Here is a 6210-nt window from a genome sequence, read left to right on the forward strand (position 1 = left end):
GTATCTGTGTCTGTGGCGAGCTGGCAGAAACGTTAGCACGCCGGGCGAAATGCGTAGCCGTATTTCGTCTGCGTTACGTTGTGAGTTCAAATTCCGCCGAGGTCGACTTTGCCTTTCATCCTTTCGGGGTCGATAAATTAAGTACCAGTTACGCACTGGGGTTGATCTAATCAACTTAATACCTATGTCTGTTCTTGTTTGTCCCCTCTGTGTTTAGCCCCTTGTGGGTAGTAAAGAAATAGGTATCTGTGTCTGTGGCGTGCTCAGCCAATAGCACGTTAATTTTATGAGCAGGCTATTCCGTTGATCAGACCAACTGGAACACTCGTCGTCGTGCCCGATGCAGAGCCAGTTTTGATCATTTCCTTTTTTTCTAACTTAAAGACAAATCCTATATATTTTAAGGGAGGATACAGGTGGGTATTGGTTATATTATATTCGGCCGCAACCCGTCAATATTCGAAAGGTTTGTTATTCAAACAGATTATCCTTTCGACTAAAGGCACAAGGCCTGAAATTTGGGGGAGGGGACTGGTCGATTGCTACGACCCCAGTCTTTCACTGGTACTTAATTTATCGATTCCGAAAGGATGTCCTCGATGGAATTCGACCTCGGCGGAATTTGAACTCAGAACGTAAGCGACGACTGAAATACCGCTAAGTATTTCGTTCAGCTTGCCGGCTTGTTATTGAAACACAATGATATCTCAGCAATAGGCAAACTCAGAACTTAAGTAGACTTATTAATAAATACTTCATAGTACTGACCAAAAATCTGTTGATTCTCATCAGCTGTTGTCTTAGTAGAAATAATTGTTGTTTCCAATAAAGACATAAAACCTAGAATATAGTGGACGGAGTTAGCCAATTACATCTCCACCTCGTCATTATTTCACAGTCCTCCGAGACAACGGAAAGCAAAATGAACACTAGCCAGATTTCTGTACAATTTACAAGGAATATATTACATTTGTGTATTAGGCGACGAGCTGGCAGAAACGCTACCATAACCGGTCTTAGTGGCATTTCGTCCGCCTTTCTGAATTCAAATACCAGCGAGGTCGACTTTGCCTTTCATCCTTTCGAAATCGATAAAATAAGTACCACTTGAACTCTGGGGTCAATATAATTAACTTGCCCACTCCCCCTCCGAACTTGCTGGCCTTGTGCCGAAATTTGAAACCAATTTTAAAACCGCTTGTGTTGTTTGTTTGTTTTATTCTTCAGTTTACTGCAAGGATTTGAACTCAATATTCATGCTTCTACTACACGTAGCAGTGAGCTATATCTTTCCTTACGACTTCGTTACTGCTTGGCAGATTTAACAATACAGCTAACTGTGGCACACCACAATACTAATAATACAATACTGTTGATTCATCAAGAAACTTCGAACTCACAGTCAAAGAGATGTACGTTGTTCAATCAACTCAGCTACTGCGACTATCTTCTAATGACTACTGTAACTCATTTGTTAATTATTTTATAACGTCATAAATTGATAAATTATTACTTTTACAAAACACTGTCACATAGAATTTATTACTGTAGTAGACACTTTTGTTAGCAAGTCATTATTGTTTTACAAAACAACACCATAAAAAATTATTACTTTTGCTCAAAACTCATAAATTTTACAGCTTTGACAAATGATTACTAGCTACTTACAATAGAAATTAATATGATAATTAGACTTCTATCATAACATGGTGAGAGAAGCTGAAATAATTTTCTGCTGGCTACTCTATGTAAATAAGACTGACAGAGCAGTTCACTGTTTGATCAATGGCTGATAATTCATAATGGTTGCTTTTTGCTTTTTCGCCATACACGATCTTCAACGGTTCTTCAAATGTTGTCTTCTATTACCCAGCTTCCAATATGGGGTCTACCAAAGTTGCTTGCCTAAATATTTTGGTTTCTTATAATAGCTTCTTTAATAGAATTTTAAAGCACTTTCCTTTTGTGAGATTTTCTGTTATTTCTCTTTGTTATATTTCTCATTTCCTGCATCAGCATGAACCTGGCTGAGAGAATTGCAATTTCCCTCAACCTTTACGAGTCTTTCCAATCCTGATATCAAACCTACCTATCTGCAAATCTACACTAAGTGTAGCTGTACTTTTTTCTTGCAATACATTCATGTTGGTGCTCGTTGTTTTTGTCTGTCCAAGTATCAGACATTGTACCACTGCCAGGTCATTCAACATAACTCATTTCATATTTCAATCCATTTAATTCTGCCATTATCTAAGGATCCATCACCTTCGTCTTCATTTTCGAAACATTTGATTTTGACCTCTCAAGTTTTGTCAGTTTTCCTCTTTTGTAAATCAATATTTTCTCTTTAGTATCTCATAAGTATTTACTCGGCGTGTTTTTCAACTTCTGCGCTAATTTTCAAATCGAATTTTAATGAATCTCATGGAAACATATTCTCTTACACTTCATTTATTTAATTCTTCTAATTATGTTTTTCATAATACCAGCTTAATCGATTTTTTTTCAGAGAGTTTCTCATTACATGTTTTTAAGTAAAGAACCCCATACAATTTCTTATGGTATATATATATATATATATATATATATATATATATATATATAATATATATATATATATATATATGCAGCACGAAACTTTGTCAGTGAACAGGTCGCGGTCTCAAAGCGACGAAAATATTTTGACAAATTATATTTAAATGTTGAAGTGAATCTAACAGATTTTGTGTGTTTCGTGTATATATATATATATATATATATATAATATATATATATATATGTATATATATATATATAATATAATATATATATATTATATATAATATATATATATTATATATATATATATATATATATATATATTATATTATCCATATATATATATATATATATATATATATACATATATATATATATATATATATATATATATATATATATATATATTCTTGCATGCGTTTCAGTCCGTCCAAATATTGTGGCCATGCTGGTGCACAACCCGTGTTATCATTTTCTTACAATAACCATTCTTATGCAGTTGGCTTTTGGTGAAGGAGGGAGTTTGGCATTGCTGCCCTCTTATTCTCACCGTGTTATAGGTTCATCTGCTACCTTGGACAGCAGAATGTCGAGATGTATCACGAAAACGTCTACCCCTACTCCATGTAGATCCCTCAGGTGTTTTGACATGGTATTTAAATAGCCGTGGGCTGATGCCAACCTCTCGCAGTACATTGTCCTCACTCTAAACGGGATTGCTGAGAACTTACTGATGTTAAACTGAAATCAGTTAAGGAGGACATTTACAGGTGTAATGTATCTCATTACGTTTGTGTACTTTCGTTGATCCATAAGAATTATTTGTTTGATTTAAAACTTATTACATAGGCGCAGGAGTGGCTGTGTGGTAAGTAGCTTGCTTACCAATCACATGGTTCTGGGTTCAGTCCCACTGCGTGGCACCTTGGGCAAGTATCTTCTACTATAGCCTCGGGCCGACCGAAGCCTTCTGAGTGGATTAGGTAGATGGAAACTGAAAAAGCCCGTCGTATATATATGTGGGTGTATATGTTTGTGTGTTTGTGTTTGTCCCCCCCAGCACCGCTTGACAACCGATGCTGGTGTGTTTACGTCACGGTAACTTAATGGTTCGCCAAAAGATAGCTATAGAATAAGTACTAGGCTTACAAAGAATAGGTCCTGGAGTCGATTTGCTCAACTCAAGGCGGTGCTCCAGCATGGCCGCAGTCAAATGACTGAAACAAGTAAAAAAGTAAAGAGTAGAGTATAACCAGATGAAGTCTTTATACTTTAGGCCTTTAAGGTATAAATTAATTAGGACCCTAAATTTGTGCATTAGTTTTTACTGATTATAGTTAATTATTTCATAACAATGGCTATATTCAAACATGAGCTAGGTGAGATTTTTGCAACAGTCTATATCTATTTCGACAGCAGTTTTTCCGTTTTTTGACTTCTTTTATAATGAGTTTTGAATTGGTCTTCAATGCAATTATATCTTCCTATTTTGTTGCGCTGAAATTAAAATGTACTCATTGTTTTGTTAGAAACTCGTATAAAAACTACTTCATATTAGCACAGAAATTATTGAATTTTAATATTTACTGTCAGGCGGATAATAATCCTTTTTGTTTCTGTCCGTAGATTCACTAAAGTAGATTATTCGTTTCAGGCATTTGACTGCAGCGATGATGGACCACCACCTTGAAGATTTTGTCGAACAGATTGACGCTATAGGCGTAGGAGTGATGTGTGGTAAGTAGCTTGCTTACCAACTACATGGTTCCGGGTTCAGTCCCACTGCGCGGCACCTTGGGCAAGTGTCTTCTACTATGGCCTCGTGGCGACCAAAGCCTTGTGAGTGGATTTGGTAGACAGAAACTAAAAGAAACCTGTCGTATATATATATATATATATATATATATTATATATATATATATATGTATGTATGTGCGTGTGTATATGTTTGTGTGTTTGACCCCACAACATCGCTTGACAACAGATGCTGGTGTATTTATGTCCCCGTATCTTAGCGATTCGGCAAAAGACACCGATAGAATAAGTACTAGGTTTACAAAGAATAAGTCCTGGGGTCGATTTGCTCGACTAAATGCGGTGCTCCAGCATGGCCACAGTCAAATGACTGTAAATAAGTAAAAGAGTAAAAGTGTAAAAGAGCTAGTACGTATTTTTGAAATACACACACACACACACGCACACACACACACACACACACACATAAATACATACATACATACATACAAACACGCACACACACATGTTTATATGTAATTTTGGGCACTAATGGGTATACGTCAATTAGTATGTTCTATGAAGCACATTCACAGCTTGGGCTACCTGGTGTTACCCACGATTGGTATATATTTCCTCTGGATCTATGTCGGTTGAGATAATAATTCATGAAGGAAATGGAAGATAGATCTAGCATTAGTCTTTATTCAGTACTGAAGAAAGACTAGTGCAAGATCTATATTCCGTTTCCTTCATCAATTATTATTATTGTTGTGTGTGTGTGTGTGTGTGTGTGTGTGTGGTGTGTGTGTGTGTGTGTTGTGTGTGTGTGTGTGCGTGTTTGTTTGTGTGTGAATGTATATTATACATGATGATTGCCACTCCTTTACCGAAGAAGGCCATCTCTTCAATTAATAAATACTGTCGTGAGATTTTATATGACTAGCAAGTCCTGCTCTTGACAAGCAACATCCACTGCAGATTCTACAAATATTTCAAAGCAGAAAAGTGACTGGGATTGTAGTTAAGTCCTGTCTACGAAGCAGTCGTTTCAAGATAGATTGTTCAATTCTTGGAGCTTCAGATGCTTTACATCTATTGTAGATCATTTCTTTCCAAGGCTATAGTAGAAGACTCTTTCCCAAAGTGCCACGCAGTGGGACTAAACTCGTAGCCATGTGGCTGGTAAGCAAATTATTTACCACACTACCCCTCCCACGCTATGCATATATATATATATATATATATATATATATATAATATATATATATAATATATATATATATATATTTATATATATATATATATTTTAATATATATTATTTTTATATCATATTATATATTAATATACATATATTTATATATTTATATACATATATTATATATATATTATATTTATATCATATATATATTATATATACGTATAGATAGATACATACATAACATACATACATACATACATACATACATACATACATACATACATACATACATACATACATACATACATACATACATACATACATACGTAGGTAGGTAGGTAGATAGATAGATATTACATACGTAACATGGTATAATTATGAATATGGCAAATTTTAGCCATTTCTCCGCGGACTGAAAAAAATAATGAAAAATTTTAATCGGTTAAGGTCCCATCTAAAAATGACACTGATGGTGATTGACTAAAGCCTGCAACAATCCTTAGTGAGGGAGAGAGCAGACAAAGAAGCCTGAGTGATAAAAACAAAATCAAGTTAAACCCAAAGGCCTTCTTTCATTATGTCAATGAAACAGTCTCAGTACACTGCAAAATAGGACCCCTCTTCTAAAGAGATGGCTCCCTCACAGATAGCCCAACTGAGATCAGTGAGGTACTGAACGACCAGTTCAAAAGTGTCTTTATCATCCAGCTGGAACACAGACAAGTGAATGAACCAG

At 35.4% G+C, this 6210-nt stretch overlaps 1 long non-coding RNA gene across 1 annotated transcript in view; it reads right to left on the minus strand.

Moving 5' to 3' along the window:
- The window catches only part of LOC118766659, an 18334-nt gene extending 12428 nt beyond the window's left edge, over positions 1–5906 (minus strand). Inside the window, exon 1 of the long non-coding RNA XR_005002584.1 lies at positions 5836–5906. This is a non-coding gene — a long non-coding RNA (uncharacterized LOC118766659). The remainder of the gene's footprint in view (positions 1–5835) is intronic.
- Between the last annotated feature and the right edge of the window lie 304 nt (positions 5907–6210).

This window comes from Octopus sinensis, linkage group LG17, assembly GCF_006345805.1.
Source record: "Octopus sinensis linkage group LG17, ASM634580v1, whole genome shotgun sequence".
Lineage (NCBI taxonomy): Eukaryota > Metazoa > Mollusca > Cephalopoda > Octopoda > Octopodidae > Octopus > Octopus sinensis.